Below are 20,494 nucleotides of genomic sequence, written 5' to 3'. Positions count from 1 at the left end.
AATTTTGATAATTACTTTTGATGTATATCTTCTTTTAACTTATTCCAATATATCATTTAGCAATTATACTTCAGAAATTCAACCATAGAGAACAATAGAATAGTAGAGATCACAATACATAAAAGAATACAATATTTACCCTAGGCAAACCCACCAAGGGGAAAAACCCAACAACCTTTTTCAACAGAGAAATTTTTTCTTGTTTAATGAGAGACACGGTTAGACCTATGGTCAAACCTAGTTTTCTCCTCCAAAGTCAAGTCACTCAATTTAGTCCCACAATTCATTCTACTTGTTTGACCAAGAATTTTCGCTCTCCTGCAATTGCCAATTGCCCCAGAAATTTTGGCCATGCAACACTTGCCCTAGTTACCCAAGAAATTTCGCCCCCCAATAGTTTCCCAAGAAAAATGTGAACCACATAGAGAGTAGCCAATCCACATGTGCGAGTAGCAAGAGAGAGAAGAGAGATAATTATTCCTTCCATTCTTCCTTCTTGTCCTTTGCTTGCTTGCCTAAAAATTGTCTTGTGTGATAGAATGTGAATGCCCAAATGGAGGAGGTAAAGCTGCCTTTATATAGTAGTTTGACTTGGCTGAATGGATGCCGACTTGTCACTTTGGGAGCCAAAATTTGCATTTCAAATTTTCAAATTTTGATCTTTAAAAAGTCGCAATGGGACTTTTACTCAAAATAAATTTTCCTTTGACTCTAACATTTATAAATATGATCCGGATTTAAACAGGAACGCAATAGATTACAGAGATAACCATAAATACAGAGATGCGATAACCATATACACAAAGATGCAGCGGAAATAATACTTCATTTCATTACTGTAAAATACTGAAATATGCTTACAAACAGAAATGGAAAGAAACCAGCTAGGGCGATCGTAGCTTATCTCTGAGAAGAGATGTGGCGGTTACATGCCTCTGAACTGTTCCGAACTGAGTTACAATGAGGCTCGAAAGCCTATTTATTGTTGATAAACAATGGAAAACCCTTCACATCTCGAAACCTAACCCTAGAAGATGAAACGCCACATTGTGGGCCCCGTTTGGGTAAATTGGTAAATCAATTTCCCGGGGTCGTAACTTTGGCATACGATCTCCGTTTGACGCGTACGATAGCTCGTTAGAAAGATCTATCCGAGTACTACCACTTTGGGAGGCAACATGGGTCCATGGACCCATGTTGCCCCAGATTCCCAAAAAAACGTCGTTTAGGGCCTCAAAATGGCTCCGGAAGTTTAGGACCCGAAAAACTGCTAAAAATAGTAAACTGTGCTACAATTTAGGAAACTGAAAAGACTGAAAGAGACAGTTGTGGGGGTCCAAATGGGATAGGTGGGTGGCCACCAACATCCACCTGGATCATTCCTCCCCCCTTAGGAAGCAATGGTCCCCATTGCGTTGAGTTCCTCCATCTGCTGAACTTGTCCTGCAATCTCTGATGTGTCCAGTGATGGTGGGAAGCATGGTCGACGACGGTCCACATTGAACACTCGGTGCAAGCTAAGGAATGGAGGAATGCTGTGCTTCCAAGCATTGTTTCCCGTAGCCTTGGTACTAGTGTAAGGACCATGTCGGAGTCGCCTAAGTTTCTGATGGGTTCTGGTAAGGCGTTCTCTCTGCAGATGCAACCAGACTTTGTTGCCCACCTGAAACTTGTGTGGTATCTCTGTGGGTGAGGAGAAGTTGTTCCTGTGTTCTGTCATGACCGTATCCCTTTGCTGCTGCTGCTGCATGGAGGAACCCTTTGCAGGGGTCATGGAGGTAGCAACGATCTTCCCCTTACTTTGGGAGTGAACCATAAAGATAAATTTCCTGGTCTGTGAGATGAGCTTGCTGCCTTTCTTAGCAGTGATCAAAGATGTGGCAGTAGGTGGGGCTACCTCTGGTATCCTGTATAATGAATTACTCAAAGAAATAATGACAGCACGAGGCCTTGACTCATACACAGCATGTCGCCTCCACAAGTATGGCTGGCCTAATAATACATCACAAACATCTAGAGGTGTAACATCACACAATACCTCGTCTGTGAAGGGCTTGATGCTGTAGGGAAGGCGGCACTGTTGGCGAACTTTGAGATCTCGTCCTTCATGAAGCCACCCGATACTGTACGGCTGTGGGTGTGGTGTAGTCGGTAGGCCCAACCGCTTCATGACCTCTGCTGAAATGAGGTTCTTTTGGCTGCCACTGTCGACAATGAATTGTAGCGGCGAACCCTTCACCCACATCTGTGAGTGGAAAAGACGCTCCCCTTCCTCTAGACTTTCGGGCTCATCTTTCTGGATCTTAGCAGTGGCAACAGTGGCGCTAGGATCCACATCAATGATCTGCTTCCCTTTGCCATTCCCCTTGTCGAGTTCTGGCTCAGGGTCGGAACATGCATCTGATTCGGAAACCTTCAACTCGGCCACCAGTGACTGCTTGGTCCGACACTCACTTGTGTTATGAGTGGGACTCTTATGGAACTCACACTACTTCCCTGTGTCCTTCTTCGGCTTCATGGTGTTGTTCTTTTCTTGCGGCTTCGACGGGTTGTCTTGGGTCACCCCGCCTTGGCTTTGTCCTTTGGGCTTCGGATTTGCAGATCCAAAGTCTCGCTTCTTCTGTTTGAACTTTTGCTCGATTTTGACAGCGTATCGGTACGCCGTGCCGAGTGAGGAGATGTTCAAGAACACCATCTCTTCCTGGATGTATTTGTGCAGGCAGCCACGGTATTTGAGTACCAGATGCAGCTCAGAATCTTTGATACCCAACTGTGTGCGAAGGGTATGAAAAATGTTTGTGAACTCTGGCACATCTTGGTCTCGTCCCTGCCGCAGTGTGGTCCATTTGATGTATTTGTCCTCATAGCTTCCGACAGGGTAGTACTGCTCCTTGATGGCATCCCGGAAGTCATTCCAAGTGGGTGCGGCTAAAAATAGTGAGCCTGTATTTTCATCCTTCTGCTCGCAGTAGGTTTCCCACCAGTCCTTGACGTGGGGGGCTGCTTTGAGAAGAGCGAAAACAATCTTTTCCCGACTTGAAAATTCATGAACAGAAAAATACCGATCTAGCAGATTTAACCATTTATCTACGGCATCTATGTCTATTTGACCCTCGAATATGGGGATTTCAAAATTAACTTGTACCTTGAAGTGTGTGGCATTTCCAGAGTCGCTGTTGGAAGTCGATGCGTCGCCTCTGGGTAGCCGCTGAAGGATCTGCGCAAAGTTATCCATCATCGCGTTCCTTTGCCGCTCGAGTGCTTCTTCGAGCAAGATTTTGATAGGATCTCCTGCCCCCTCGTCTTTCTTCTCATCCGCCATGGGAGGCCGTCGGGATTTGCGAGGCTGGTCTTGCAAAGGTTCGACCAGTTCAAGCCCTAACTCCTTATATCCCGACCTCGTTGGGGACATGCAAAGAAAAACAGAGAAAAAGCAGACCGCTCTGATACCACTGATCCAGATTTAAATAGGAACGCAATAGATTACAGAGATAACCATAAATACAGAGATGCGATAACCATATACACAAAGATGTAGTGGAAATAATACTTCATTTCATTACTGTAAAATACTGAAATATGCTTACAAACAGAAATGAAAAGAAACCAGCTAGGGCGATGGTAGCTTATCTCTGAGAAGAGATGTGGCGGCTACATGCCTCTGAACTGTTCCGAACTGAGTTACAATGAGGCTCGAAAGCCTATTTATTGTTGATAAACAATGGAAAACCCTTCACATCCCGAAACCTAACCCTAGAAGATGAAACACCACATTGTGGGCCCCGTTTGGGTAAATTGGTAAATCAATTTCCCGGGGTCGTAACTTTGGCATACGATCTCCGTTTGACGCGTACAATAGCTTGTTAGAAAGATCTATCCGAGTACTACCACTTTGGGAGGCAACATGGGTCCATGGACCCATGTTGCCCCAGATTCCCAAAAAAACGTCGTTTAGGGCCTCAAAATGGCTCCGGAAGTTCAGGACCCGAAAAACTGCTAAAAATAGTAAACTGTGCTACAATTTAGGAAACTGAAAAGACTGAAAGAGACAGTTGTGGGGGTCCAAATGGGATAGGTGGGTGGCCACCAACATCCACCTGGATCATTAGTAAACTGTGCTACAATTTAGGAAACTGAAAAGACTGAAAGAGACAGTTGTGGCAGTCCAAATGGGATAGGTGGGTGGCCACCAACATCCACCTGGATCAAAATATTATTTATAATGATAAGTGCAAATACATCAAGTGACCAAATATAGATTATGAAGACCGAAAATAGTTACAAATTCAATACTCCCTCTTAACTAGGGAGGTATTCATAATCATTGTAACCAGTGTTCTCAAATTGAACAAATTTCTCTAAAGAAAAAAGTTATCCATCATCACCAACATCGTCATCTATCATCAAGATATGCTAGTGGCCATATATGGGGTGGTACCAAGCCTAATGAAATTTCATCAACATATAAAGTCTCACTCCTGTAGAGTGATCAATCCTAAAATCCCATGGCCTCTTCCTAGGCCAAAACGTTGAGACCCTCAACTAGCAAGCACTCATTCACCCTTCCTAGTGAGAACTTTGGGCCAAGGCCTCACTCAACCCCTTCCTAGTTGGTGATCGGATCTAGAAGCTAAAAGTACCTCACTCCACCCTACGCAGTGTGTAATTAAGGTCTAAGACCTCACTCTACCCTTTTGGTGTGTGATCAAGGTCCAAATGTTGAGGGACCTTACTCCACCATTCCTGGTGTGTGATTAGGGTCTAGAACCTCGCTCCACCATTCCTGGTGTGTGATCAGGGTCCTCCTCCAAGAGACACTCACTCAACCCTACCTATTGAGCACTTTGGGTCTCTTGGACACATTCTCCCTTTCAGGAGAATGTCCATCCATGTTGCAGACATATCAACACTCCCTCTCAATGAAAGGGGTAATCTCCACAAGCCCTAACTTATCTCTAAAGTTGAGCTAGGTGGATCTCTAAAAAGTACCAGTGGCATGAAGGCTCAAAACTCAAAGTGGCATAATCTGGATAAACTTAGCATCGGATCGAAGTGCTCGTCATCCTGATTCCAACGGTGTGAACGACACTCAAATACGAGTTCATATGAAGAAGTTAGAGCAAGTCAAAGTTTAGCTTTGACTTGGACAAGTGGCAGGAGAAGATTACGTGGTAGAAAATCTCAGCAAATGGGGAAGCACCAAGTGGCAGGCTACCATTGGCCCCGCATATTGTAGATCGCAAGGAGGGAAGCGTTGAGGAATTGGCTCTCAACAGATTCAGGTTGCAATGTGATATATCGCAATCATAGTTCGCAAAGGGGAGCAATCGTATGGAGTATCACCTCGGTTCCCGCCAATCGTGATTTTCAATGAGGCTTTGGGTCTGTCGCTGATTTAAAAGCACAAATTCTCTGTGATAAAGCCGTCGAGTTAAGGTAATGCACGGTTAAATAAGTTAAGTGGTTTCGCTATATTGGATAGGGATGTTACCACATACTATTCAGGGCCTGAAATCCTCTATGTGGAAACCGCCTACATGCTAAAACTTTCCATTTTGTTAAGAACTTCCCAGGATTGAGGAGTAGCCTCCAACATATATATTGGACTATTAGCACAGAAAAAAGCAAAGAGACTGGCACAATTGTTCAGAAACCATTGTGTACAACAATAACCCGACCTGACAGCAGGTCTGGACCTCGCCTTGAGCAGCAGGGAGGTTCCGAGAGGGTGCATAAGATGATTCTACACGATTTTCCGCTAGGATTTCAGTGGTACTATCTGTTTTTGAAGCTAGGCTCTCCATTCTTCATCCATCTTCCATCTTGGAGGTATAAGAATTGTAAATGAATGTTGCTTGTACTTTTATCTCTTTTTATGCCACTAAATGAATGAAGGCCTCCCCACTATTGAGAAGGGCCTGAAGCCATAGTCCAAATTAGATGAACTCCATAATTAACTCTTTGTGTCATAGTTTCATGCTTATCTTCTTATTTCCGCATTATTTTATGTTCTTTTAAGTTCCACGGTTAATAATATTTGTTTCATGTAATTCTGATGCATCTATAAGTAAAATAACTTGGATAAAGTTTGGTATCATAGCAGGTCTTTTTCGATGTGAATTGCGTGAGTATATGCTAACCTGGAACAAGATGTGAAAAGGTGAAGGAAAGCTTAAGTCCTTTGATCCTGAAGCAGGACGTGCACAACGAAGAAGAAACATGACCAATGAAGAAGCTCGTTTGGATGAGGAACAAAATTACTGTAAAGTATTCTACAATATGGCATTGAAAGTGGACAAGGTGTTTTCATAGTATGAGAAGGCAATGAGGCACAAGAAGAAGGATGTTGATAACAATAGATCAGTAAACCATGAAGGTGGTGGAGAAGAGCCTCCTCCCTTTCCTTCTTCAAGTGATAGTTCTCATCACTCTAATCAAGATTCCAAACATACATCTAAGAGACCATTCTTCAAGCTAGATGTAAAGTTTGACCTACCCATGTATAATGGAGAGTGTAGTCTAGAAAAAACTTAATAATTGGATAAGACAGATAGAGACTTACTGCCGGATTCAGCAAATCGAAGAAGATGAGGCAAAGGTCCAAAATGTGCAAAGCTTCACTGAAGAATTTCAGAAACAAGCATTGAATTTGTGCATTTCATTAGATTCGCCTGAGATTGTAACTAAGTAGGTGCGTTGCATAGTTACATAAGACACTCATTATTATTTTTCAACCCTACTGTGATTGATATGGCCAGCGTAAAGGCTATTCATCTTGAAATTTGAGGCAAGAATGACAGAGATGATCAAGCCAAGAAAACATCGTTCAAACCTCAGCATGGAAAATTCTAGAAGAAAGGCAAGGGGAAGGATAAGAATATTGTCGCAGCCAAGAAAGGGGATGGAGCAACACCATCTTGCATGCATTTCAAGAGAGAAGGTCATGACGAGGACCACTGTTGGAAGCTACATCCGGAGTTGAGACCAAAGAGATTTAGTAGAAAGGGCAAGCAGAAGACAGTGGAAATAATGTAGAAAGACCTTGGATCAGATTCTGGCGATGAGACATTGATCACAGCCATGGGTGCAAGAGGTACTCTTTCTGTTAATAATAATTATGATTCTATTGCAAGTACTAGTTCCTTGAATGAGCCTGTAAGTAATGAATGAAGGATAATTGAATTATTCCACATTAGAGTTATTATAAAACATAAAAAGGTGGAAACTCTGTTCAATAGAGGTTCCCAAGCAAGCATAATCTCGGAGTCCTTAGTAAAAAATCTAGACCTTGAAACTAAGCCTCATCTGAGTCCATACCCGCTTGGTTGGGTAAGCGATAAAATAAAATTACAAGTAACCAAGCAGTGTAGGGCCATATTTGGTATTTGCTTCCAAATTAGTTGATGAGGTAGAGTTAGATGTTGTACCTTTGGATATCTATGGAATCATCTTGGGATGTCCATATCTATATGACAGAAAAGTAGTTTTCTTTCGACATGAAAATAAATACCACCTCACGAAGGATGGGGTAGAATATATAGTCAGAGCTCATCATACAAAAGTCAATGATAGCCTTGTAGGTGCAGGATAGATTAAACGACTTGTTAATTCCAGCAAAGGGTGCATGCTCATGATGTTGAGAGAGAAAGAGGCTGAGATGACTGATGCTTTCAAAGGTTGTGATCCTAATCATAAGAAAGAATTGTTAGAAATTATTTCTGACTATGATGGATTGTTTCAGGAACCGAGAGGATTTCCCCCAAAACGGGAAATCCAACATGAGATCCATTTACAACATGATTCTCCTTTACTGAATATTGGCATGTACAGGATGGCTTCTATCGAGATGGAGGAGATCAAGAAACAGGTGCAGGAATTGCTAAATCAAGGGATCATCAAACCAAGTTCTTCTCTGTGTGGCTCATCGATTGTGTTGGTTCCAAAGAAAGACGACACATGGAGAATGTGCGTAGGCTACAAGGTGTGTTACACATTAATTTGTCACCGTTTGTCACCGTCCCTGTTACCCCTATCCCGCACGCTGGAGGACTCATTCCGGGACCTGTGAGAAGTGGCATAACCTGAAACCACTTGCATTGTATTCCTCTAAGTGTGAGCTTCATATGCCCTGAAGACATCTCTTGCAGTATACCCATAAAAACAGCCCTTTTTGCATTAGCGCGAGTCCGCAGTGTACTTCCCACGCCAATGGGGGAAATCCTCTAAAGAGGGCGCGCCAGTTGGCGCTCTGTCTTAGAGTCGCACTCGCGCCAACCCAGTTGGGTAAAGTTTTTAACAAACAAACTTCTGAAGGTTCTCCCTAACCCATTCATCAACTGAATCTATGTTGAGCTAGGATGGTTTTGCTTCAAATCTCCATAGAAGGGAAGTGGTTTGCCACCTTTCATGGAAGCTTCTTAGTGATAAATCCAATCCCATGAATATTGTGGTTGATCCTATCTCCTTCCCCTCTATCTATAAAAGCTTGTTCTTTTTCCTTGAGCAAGCTAGTTCCAGCAGAGTGCTAGTGATAGTAAGAGTTCTAGGAGTTCAAGAGATTGAAGTTGCAAGAGCCTTCTTTGCATCCATAAGGCCAAATCTAAGTGAGGAGATTCTTGTCACCAAGGAGAGAGAGGCTTGTTTCCCATCCCAACAAGCTTTGCAAGACTTGTGTAGCTGATAACCCAGCTAAAGGAGGATTTGACGTCAGAACTATGGTTGTATTCTTCTTTGTTGTTTATCAATAATAGATGACTGTCATTATGGTTCCACTCTCATTGTCCTTTGTAATGATTGATGTTGAGTTATATCTTTTCTGACTGATATATAATTGCATCTATTGGATTTTATGCTTGTATTTGTGTTGTTCTTTGCATGTGCAGGTGTCCAATCACGGAGATCGTGGGGATCGTGACCGGCTGAAGCAAAGGAACGAGAGCGACATTTCCTCTACGAATATTAGCGTTGGAATCCAAGTAGGTTCTCATCATCCACCTTTAATTTGCAATTAGGAACTTGCGTGATAGCATTGTTTGATTGTTGCTAGACCCGGTCTGGGCTAGTAGGGATCGCCTCTGTCCACAGAGGGGATTTACCTCCACAACAATTTGGTGACTCCGCTGGGGAGTTAGCTTGTTGTTTGATTTGTAAACTTTAGACGGAGCCTGAAGTACGGCTAGATAGCCTTCGAAACGCTATTTCTTTGCATTAGCGAAGTAGATCAACGCCACTTCAGTCAATCTCCGGTTTGGTTTACAAACTAAACAACTTGGAGTTTGTCTTGTCTCTTTGGTTTCTCTTGTTTTGATTGCTTAGATAGCTTTCTGGGTTGGATGCTCTGTTGTCTCTTGTTGCTTGGTCTGTCTGGATACTGTTGACCAAGCCTTGGACTGCTTGTTTTTATTTTTAAGCTAGCAAACTTGATTGGCGCTCTTTTTTGCATGACAGTCGCGCCAATTGGCGCCACTTTCTAGTGTACAGCCCGCGCCAATCCTCAATTGGCGCTAGTTTTCCACCTGATAGTCGCGCCAGGCCTGTGAACTTTTCCAGTTTGCTTGTTTGCAGCCTTCCAAGCTTGGGTTTTGTGTCTAGCTACACCTTTTTCAATCACTTGAGCGTGTCAGAGTCTTGTTTGGCTGGTTTTGAGTTTTTTTGGCAAATTATTAATTTGATTTCCTTTGATCATTACTTGGAGGTTTGTCTCAGTATTTTCACAATTTTGCATCTTTTTGCTTTTGTTTTTGCAAAAAAAATTCCCCCTCATTCGCCGGGGGGGGGGGGGCTAAATTGTGTATGAGTGTTAATCGCCTTTGAGTGTTTTTATTTTATGATCTTTGGAACTCTCACCCGTTTTTCTTGATTTGCACTTGATTGATTCTTAGATTACAATCATCTTGTGTTTGAGAATTCTCTTGCATAGATCACACTTGCACAATTAGAATTCTCATTTTTAGGATATGAATGAAAAGTGTGCATAGATTACATTTGCATACTTTGGGTGTTTGCCATTTTCTATCGATTTCACGTTTTAGCCCTAGGACATCTAGTGGCTTTGTGTGTCGAATTTTTGGTCTTCTATCATTCCAGTCGACTTTTTGGTTACTCTCTTGCACTTGTTCAGTGATTGTTAAACTTTTTATTGTTATTCAAGCGATTTGCTTCTTTTCCGCTTGGATTTCGCTTGGCTTCGTTTGGGCTTAGATCACATAGCTCATAGAGGTCTTTGTGTTTTCTTTTTGGTTTGAAGGACTGCCTTAGTGTTTTGGGCTTAGATTACATGACCCATTGAGGTCTTTGAGATCTTCTCTTGGTTCTAAAGGACTGCCTTGGTATTTATGGACTTGATTGTATTTTCATTGAGTGAAATTTGTCTCTTTTACTCGGTGTTATTATCTCTCAAAATTTGTTTAGTGCACTTTGCCATTGAAAAGAAAACGAACAGTCTCTTTTGCGTTGAATTAGTTAATGGAAATTATAGCTTTTCATTGATTAGTGACTTTAAAGAAAAGTTTCGTTCATTGCCATTAGCTGCATTAGAGTGGTTCTTGATTGTTTATGGTCATTTTGTTTGATTGGAAAGTTCTCAACTCTCTCGTAGTTAGTGTTCATTGAACGAAATGATACTTTTTGGCATATAGCTTGCATTTGGGGAATTGTGAGAGATTACATACGGTAGGACCTGGAAATCGAAACCTAATCAAAGATCAACCGTAAAATGAACTGAATGAACTTAAAAATGCATTGGAACATAATGCTCACTGTTTAGAGGTCTAGGCTAGAGATGTGCTCCGACGTCGTTAAACCTAGTCACTTTTGTTTCACTTAAGGTTGGGTGATTCCTCCTTCCGTGACGCAACAAGTGGTCTAGCATGGACTTGAGCTCCCACGTACCGTCGAGTATATGGGGAGACCCCACTAGGTTATCATCCTTTATCCACAGGAAGTCGTGTCTACCGCCTTACAAGCCGTAATGCACCGAACACAACATTCGGGAAGATTGACTGCAGTACGGAAAGTCCTTAGTTTTCATATGATTGCCAAGGTGTATATGTAGTTTTACGGGTTGTCTGGTAAACCCTTTGACTAGATTCTCCAGAGTAGTCACTTTTGATCCTTTTCGGACTCCTTAAAAGAAAAGGCTCGAGCACTTGTCACTTCGGGCTCACAAAACATTCAAAGGCGACTAGAGTCACCTTTTTGTCCTTTTCTCGACTCTTAAAACATGAAAAGGTCAAGTTCAGTTCCTTTGTCTTAAAATTTATTCGATCGCGTTCACATTTACCCGGTTAGATCTCGTTTGCGTTAGCTTGAGTAGGCTTCTTTTTCGTTCTCGATGGCAACTTTTCCAGGGTTCACCAACCCAGGGATCCCCTCTAACGGGAACCCTGGTCATTTCGCTCCTTTTGGGAACGTTGGTGCTCCTTATATGGCAACGTTGTCCCTCCCAGGGTTAACTGTTGGGTTGCCGGTTTGGTTGTTCTCAACCTCTTTGGTCCCCGTCATCTCACCGTCTAGTCAATCCGTCCCTCCACCTGAACAACATCATGTTGATTCTAAGGTGGATCTCTCCCCTTCTACGCCCACTTCTACATCCTCATCTTCTACTTCACCTGGTGAAAGTCTAGATTCGAGTAACCAGGCGGCTAAGAAGAAGAAGAAGAAGACGAAGAAGAAGAAGGCTCCTAAGGGAGAAGTTACAAGTGCAGCTACCCCCTCGAGTACACCTGAAGTCAGGCCCCCTTCCACTCCTCCGCGGAAGGTCAAGTTCCCTTGTCGATTATGCAAGGAGGACCATCTTCTTCGTGATTGTCCTGGCATTCCCAGGGTACTAGAAGTATGGTATCGCGATCCGGCTCGCCCCTCATCGTCCTCTGAAGCTCACGACGATGCTACCTTGTCAGTTGGGAATGGTAAGGGAAAAGGGAAGATTCGAATCCACTGTAGACTTTTTGAAGGAAATCATCCCCTTCACCTTTGTCCACTCATGGATAAAGCCTCCGTTGTCTTGGAAAGTCTTACAGCTCCTTCACCCCAACTTCCCGCTGGTTATCAACGTCTCTCTGTAGCTGCAGATCGTTCTCCTGCTGACAAAGAGCTTGATTCATATTCTTCTCTTGTCCAGCCTCCTCTCTCCGAACCTGGTTGTGCCCAGCCTGTTCCAGACCAACCATTGTCGGAAAGAGTGTCGATTCAAGTTCACCACCCGTTGATCACTCTGTTTCGGAAGAGCATCACTCCCATGTTCTTCTCATCTCCTCAGATTCTCCTGAGTCTGGAAATGACTCTCCTATCCCAGCTGCTCCCGAGAGTCCTACTTCAGTTCCTTTAGAGCAGGGGGTCAATCATATGATTCCCCCACCAAGTAGTTCAGTCGTTTCCTTCGACTGGAGTCGTTTGACTACCTCCCCCCTTCCATCCCATGTGCCTTTCTGGGTCACGGTACATGCCTATAATAAGGCGATACCTGGCACTGTGTTGGATGAGGGAGCATCGGTTAGTCTTATGCCTGCCACTACTTGGCAAGCCTTGGGTTCCCCACAGCTTGTGCCAGTCGCACCGAATCTGACGGCTTTTGATGGAGGAACTAGTCAACCATTAGGGATCCTTCCACAGTTCCCTGTTACTTTGGGAGGCAAGACCGTCTATATAGACGTATCAGTTACCCAAGCTGCTTTAGAATTCAGTCTTCAGTCTTCTGCTTTAGAGACCATGGGGGCCCTGGTCTCTTCACTTTTCCGGGTGGTTTGCTTTCCACACGATGGAAGAATAGTGATGATAGATCAATTATCGTTCGTCCGTCCCCGGGTGCCTCCTGCGCAGTTGTCATCCCCTCCTGGTTTTCATCCACCAGTTGCATCTGCCCCATCACAGATCAACTACGTGGCCACCTATCCCATGCCTAGATCCAGTGATGCCGCCATCGTGCATAGTGTCCTGGGGGCATTGGGCCCTGACTTCCAAGATGTTTCCCTTCCACCGGGAGTGGCAATCTTGGAAGCCCCGAATTTCTATTCATTATGATGAAGTTCGGGTGGAGCATAGTTCCTTTCCGGTGTCAAGCTCCTTAAAAAATGAAACTAGGCTTGGTCGGAGCACAGTTCCTTGTCTTGTGTCAAGCTCGTTAAAAAATGAAACAAAGAGTCCCGAGCATAGTTCTTGATCTTGTGTCAAGCTCGTTAAAAAATGAAACAATTCCCCCTTTCCAATCGCGTCTTTTAAGATCTCGTGAAGCTTCATTCCATCCACTTTATTGAATACAATGAAGCTTGGGGGGCATGTACCTCATCCTGCGCCATTACACTGGGGGCATGCGCATTTCCAACAAGCAGAGTCCTTCCTGGTTCAAGCTTGTGTCCCGAGGATAGTTTTGATCTTGTGGCGACCTCGTTAAAAAATGAAACAATGTGTCCCGAGGATAGTTTTGATCTTGTGGCGACCTCGTTAAAAAACGAAACAAGGTGGTCGAGCATAGTTCCTGATCTTGTGTCAAGCTCGTTTAAAAAATGAAACAAGGGTTATGAGGATAGTTCTTTTACTGTGTCAACCTCATTAAAAAATGAAACAACTCCTCCTTTTCCAAATCGAGTCTTTGATTAAGATCTCGTAAAATATAAGTCGAGTCTTTCATAGATCTCGAGAGTGAACCTTCATTCCATCCACTTTGTTGAATGCAATGAAGCTTGGGGGGCATGCACCTCGTTTTGCGTCATTATGCCTGGGGGCATGCGAACTCATAACAAGCATAGTTTTTCGTTTCAAGCTTGTGTAAACATGAAACTGAATCCAAGAAAAGTTCTCCATGGTTCAAGCTTATGTAAAAATGAACCCATACCCGATTTACATCTCGTGATTGCCATTTTTATCCGTTGAATTCTGCTAGATGAGCCTTGGTTGTTTTCATTCCATCGCCACCATCTCTTTGGCCGATCATATGCTCTCACTTGGTTGTTTATCCTTTCCTGAGGAGCCGCAGCGATGAGTGGTTTTATTTGCCAGCCTCTTGACCATTATATGTTTTGAGCAATTCCACCATTACCGGAACCAGTTGCTACCCTTTATACCACTCGTTCCTCCAGGATGAGTCTCCTTTTAAGCTCTTTTCTGGCTCGTAAAAGATGAAAAGATTGCCGAGTATTTTCCCTTTTTGACTCGTTAAATAGAATAAAAATGGAGGTCTACTTTCAGCTCTTTTCCGACCGTTTAAAGATGAAAAGATTGCCGAGCTGTCCCTCTTGACTCAGAGGTGGTCATCTTTAAACTCTTTTCCGACCATGTAAAAACGAAAAGATCGTCGGACCCTTGTCGTTTCAGGTTCGTTAACGGTTACGAAACGATGTGATATTTATCGCTTTTTTACTTTTTCAGGTCGTTGTCACTACATATGAAAAGTACTCCTCGACCGTAATGGTCGGGCGGTTCTTTCGAGCGTCGTTTTATACTTTTTTGGGCTCGAGAGACACAACTTTACGAAAAAGGACCCCCCTAGAGTTTCATTTTCTGTTGTCTTTTCAAACTCTCTAAACATGAAAAGACGCCGAGTTTTTCCTTTGTCAGACTCGTTAAAACTAATGACATCGGATTCCGTCGAAATGACGTCTTTCAAGCATATGCTATCCCCATCAAGCTTGTTAAAAATAACTGGGGTACTCGCCAGAAATGGTGGGGAAAATGGACCCATAATTATTGTCGTGTCGGCAGTATGTCGCTCTTGAACATGGCACTTGTCTGCTTTCGTGTCTAGGTGGGGACATCTCATCTCGCGTTTCACTTGCCTCCGTGGGTTTTGGGTGATCCTGTTTGACCTCTCATCTACTCATTGCCTCGTCACCATGACCTTTGATTCGTTGATGTCAAATACTGCCAAGTCCACTGTCGTGCCACCGATATGTTCAAGAGAAGTTGACCTCTGCAGAATTACAACCTCCCTCTGATACCTCACATAATTCTGATTCACCACAACATTCTTCCTCTGTCTTGTGTCAATGATGTGGGAAACACTATGGCCCACCTTTGATCAAGGTCACTTCCTGTCGAATTCAGCTCATTATCCACGAAGCTGATCTAGAGACTCCCTTCCGGTGCCTTGGAGCCTGCATGCCTCAATAGCAGGTTCTTCGTGTTCAACGCGAGGTTTTCATCATTGGCCTCCGATCGAATGATTATACTGGTGTTCGACGCCAGCTCACTGATTCGCATGCCGTAGATTGTACCTATAGTACCTTGAGGGCCATTGTCATTATTGGTGGTACCTCTCGCGTATGTTAGCAGTTTTCACTATTGGCTGGTAATCAGACGATGTTCATGCATGTTCGAATTCAACTCCTGTATTTGCATGCTTGGACTTGTACTCTGTTCGGGTCAAGATGGAGCGCAAGACCCTGGATTTTGTCTGTTGGAATCTAGGCCGTGATTTTATGGATTATTATGATCATTACATGACTCATTGACTGGATGGCTGCGACCATGCCTGAGTCTATTTATCGATCCTCACTAGATGGTTGTGCCCATACCTTGGATCTAGATTCTTGTGTGCTCTGTTATGGATGGCTGCGCTCATACCCCATATATCATGTACTTGAGATATCAGTTGTACTTCTTTACGCAGGTTCTCCGACAGTGTTTTCAGTTACGCATGTTCTTGTAAAAGCATTTCACCCCTCTCTCTCCCTCGGGCCTCATGCTTTAGGGGGCATCTGTTACATAGTAATTTGTCACCGTTTGTCACCGTCCCTGTTACCCCTCTCCCGCACGTTGGAGGACTCATTCCGGGACCTGTGAGATGTGGCATAACCTGAAACCACTTGCATTGTATTCCTCTAAGTGTGAGCTTCATATGCCCTGAAGACATCTCCTGCAGTATACCCATAAAAACAACCCTTTTTGCATTAGCGCGGGTCCGCAGTGTACTTCCCGCGCCAATGGGGGAAATCCTCTAAAGAGGGCGCGCCAGTTGGCACTCTGTCTCAGAGTCACACTCGCGCCAACCCAGTTGGGTAAAGTTTTTAACAAACAAACTTCCGAAGGTTCTCCCTAACCCATTCATCAACTGAATCTATGTTGAGCTAGGATGGTTTTGCTTCGAATCTCCATAGAAGGGAAGTGGTTTGCCACCTCTCATGGAAGCTTCTTAGTGATAAAGCCAATCCCATGAATATTGTGGTTGATCCTATCTCCTTCCCCTCTATCTATAAAAGCTTGTTCTTTTGCCTTGAGCAAGCTAGTTCCAGCAGAGTGCTAGTGATAGTAAGAGTACCAAGAGTTCAAGAGATTGAAGTTGCAAGAGCCTTCTTTGCATCCATAAGGCCAAATCTAAGTGAGGAGATTCTTGTCACCAAGGAGAGAGAGGCTTGTTTCCCATCCCAACAAGCTTTGCAAGACTTGTGTAGTTGATCACCCAGCCAAAGGAGGATTTGATGTCAGAACTATGGTTGTATTCTTCTTTGTTGTTTATCAATAATAGATGACTGTCATTATGGTTCCACTCTCATTGTCCTTTGTAATGATTGATGTTGAGTTATATCTTTTCTGACTGATATATAATTGCATCTATTGGATTTTATGCTTGTATTTGTGTTGTTATTTGCATGTGCAGGTGTCCAATCACGGAGATCGTGACCGGCCGAAGCAAAGGAACGAGAGCGACGTTTCTTCTATGAATATTAGCGTTGGAATCCAAGTAGGTTCTCATCATCCACCTTTAATTTGCAATTAGGAACTTGCGTGATAGCATTGCTTGATTGTTGCAAGACCCGGTCTGGGCTAGTAGGGATTGCCTCTGTCCGCAGAGGGGATTTACCTCCACAACAGGGTGCTAAACAAAATTATGGTGAAGAATCGATACCCTCTCCCTCACATTGATGAATTATTAGATCAGTTGAAAAATGTTGTCTATTTTACAAAACTGGATTTGTGTAGTGGATATCAACAGGTTAGAATTGTAGAACAAGACATCTAGAAGATTGCGTTCAAAACCAAATAGGGGTTTTTTGAATGGATGGTGATGCCATTCAGATTGGTGAATGCTCCGACCACGTTTATGAGGATAATGAATGATTTGTTTAGGCCTTTTCTTGATAATTATGTTCTTGTATACCTGGACAATATTCTTGTTTGTAGTAGGACATGGGATGAACATGTATGTCATATGAAGAAAGTGCTTGATGTTTTGAAAAAAGAAAGATTGGAGGTAAAATTGTCAAAGTGTGAGTTTGGGAAGACCTCTCTGGTTTATTTAGGCCACATAGTCGGTAATGGGCAATTGAAAATAGATCCCTCTAAAGTAGATGTGATTATGAAGTGGCCCAAGCCCACAAATGTTATAGAGGTCCTAAGTTCTTTGGGTGCGGTACATTATTGGTGAAGGTTGATTGTGAACGTATATGTTATCGCAACCCCCTTACACGCATTGACTAGTGTGAAGCAGGACTTTCAGTGGGGAGGAAAGCAGCAAAAATCCTTCGATACACTGAAAGAGAAGATCAGAACACACCAGTGCTAGCCTTACCAGACCTTCAAAAACCTTTTGAGATTGAAATAGATGTCAGGGGATATGCCATGGGTATTGTATTGATACAAAAAAGGAAGCCTGTATGTTACCATTCAGAGACTTTCTCCCAGGCTGTTGTGAATTATCCCATGTATGACAGGGAGTTGTATGCCTTGGTTTAGAGTTTAAAGAAGTGTAAACACTACTTGATCGACAAGGAGACCATCATCCATAAGGATCATCAACCCTTGTAGTACCTTTAGTCACAGACCAAGCTTCAACAAGCCCATCATTTCAGATGGATGGGATTTCTCCAACAGTTTCATCTGGTAATAAAATACAAGAAGGGTGCCAACAACAAAGTAGCATATATGATTTCTCGCCCTCCTATTTCTGTATTTGTAGTTTTTCAAAATGATTCCCTATCGTTAGAAAGTTATGTTGAACAATATGTTGATTTTAAAGAGATTTATGCAAAACTGACTCGTGGATCGCAGGGAGACAATTATTATTTGCAGGGAAAACTATTGTATCACCTTGGAAAACTGTGCATACCCATTGTAGAAATTTTGAATAATATGACACATATTCACAGAGATTATCATGATTATACACTTATAAGTGTAACATACATAATACATAACCTCCTCTACGTTGATCATCAATTTACAGAAGCAGAAACATTCATAGGAACACATAGAAGCATCAATCACACATATCAACACAGTATTTTCCCGGGGAAAGCATCTCGCTAAAAACCCCAACTATTTGTATATTATAGTGATTGAATCATGTAACATTACAAAGTACAATGATTATCACAAGCAATCCAGTACCAGCTCCACCTGTTACACACAATACAGCTCAGATCTGATCTCCAAATCTATTCCACTGCTTGTCTGCCTCTCCAACTCAATACCTACTCAAGAACTGATGAGAATGGCTTACCAAACTCATATTTGCCCTAAAAATAATTGCTCACACTCTGTTGGACGTGAGCACAGGCTACAATTCTTGGTATTGGCCAATTCATTGGCATACTCAATCCCTATGATTGTGCAAATCATCATGCACAACTATAGTCACAACTGATAGCAATCTGATACTCTAACACCTGTCCCTGCTGAACTAAACATGCCCTGACATGCAACTGAGTTAATTGATGTATTCTATAGTTGCATTATGAGTTAATAACTTGTGAATTAATTAATAACTAATTCACCCAACTCATCTCTAGTCTATTGATCAGTTAGACTAAATACAACTAGTTTAACAAGGCTAAACTGAACACAACTCCATCAACTGCACCTCCAGTCCACTAAACTCAACTCACTTGAGTTCTAACTGAAGTCCTGCATGAAAATATTAGTCATCCCATAGGTAACCACATATTTCCTTCTGGGATCTGCATGTACCACATCCGTAGTTCATCCTGAAGTGCTCCAAGAGAATAAGATCAAGTTTATAGTCCAAATATTATTATGAGACAATAATATTTGACTTTTCTATTTTTGACAGCTGGTCTAAAAATAGACTTTGATCACTCACACTGTGATCACTCACACTGTGGTCACCCACACTGTGATCACTCATACTGTGATCACCCACACTGTGATCATCCACACTGTGATCATCCACACTGTGATCAAAAATAGAACTTGCACCATAATTTGTCTGCGGGCCCACTTAGTGAAGGCGACTCTTTTCACTAAGCTCCATCATATTGTTGCATTCTCAACAAGCATTTCTTGTTGCACACTTTTCAACACTCCCTCTCAACAAGAAAGGCTTCCTCTCAAACCCGATCCTGTAACTCTGGAATGTTCTCCATGCAACACATTTGGCCGGTCCACTTGCTCTGTCATCAAAGTCTCTGACTGCTATTGCCTCTGTCGACTGAAAACTCTGCATCTCTGTGCTCTTCAGTATCTTACTGCTCTAGCCTCTGTCACTTTGATCTCTGACTGCATCCGTGCTGTTGCTGGTTCTATCTCCCAGCATTGCATCCGCACTGCACCTCCCAACTGACCTCCCTGTTGGGCTAGAAACATCCTCTGATGCTAAAGCTCTACTTGTTGCTGACAAGTGCTCCCTCTCTGACATCTACGCTACTGCAACATCTCCATGCATCTCGCACCATTTCACACCTCTCTGTGCCACCTAACACTGTGCAAAACACTTGTGCCTCTCACATTGCTGCAGCCTGCTAGCTATGCGCTGTCCTGGGATTCCCTGCACTGTCGCTCTCTCTGCCGCTCCTTCTGCATCTGTCTCTACCCAATCAGTCAGTTCCTGCTACTACACATCTGGGGCTCCCGTAGCAAGGTCTCATCCAAGAGGTTGGGTACCTCAAGGATCCTGCCCCTCCTCCTTGGGACAATCAATCCACATCACCCCACCTCCTACCTGGAGGTATGGCTGCATGCAATCCCTCACCCCATCTGGCTCGAAGTTTCCCCCTACTGGAGGTCTCTGGATGAGTAGATGTCTCTACTCGATCTCCTCTCAGCTTCCCTTGTTGTGGCTCCTCCACAACCTCCTAAAGCTGCTGCACCAATCATGGCTCCTCCACAATCGTCTGAGACTTCTTCTGGCTCTACATGTTGAGAGGTAATATACGCTCCCTCTCAACCACCAAGTCTCCATCAGTTGCCTCGCTGCTCAAGGCTTTGCATGCATCTTGAACCTCAAGAGCATACAGGTTCTTGACCCGTGAACCCTCCTCATGACAACGAAAGCATCTCAGCTTCGACTTGTCAACCTTCTTCCCATCATTGGAAGAACTGGATTCAAAAAGAGAAACCTTCTCCTTCCCCTTCCTCACCTTACTCGCTAAGACACAGTTCTCCTCATCATGCATAGATGAAGAATTGTCTCTGGTGCACCGTCTAATCTCCTCTTGCACAAGATCCGACCAAAGTCTCTCCCATCCTGGCAATTTCTCCCTTCCATTCACCGAGTCCTGGTAGCTATGCCAACTCTTAGGAAGGTCAAGGAGTCCTAGACTCA

Source organism: Pinus tabuliformis, chromosome 4_2 (genome assembly GCF_031772625.1).
Source record: "Pinus tabuliformis cultivar Carrire ecotype Pingquan chromosome 4_2, CPIR1, whole genome shotgun sequence".
Classification (NCBI taxonomy): Eukaryota; Viridiplantae; Streptophyta; class Pinopsida; order Pinales; family Pinaceae; genus Pinus; species Pinus tabuliformis.
This window is presented reverse-complemented; position numbering follows the sequence as displayed.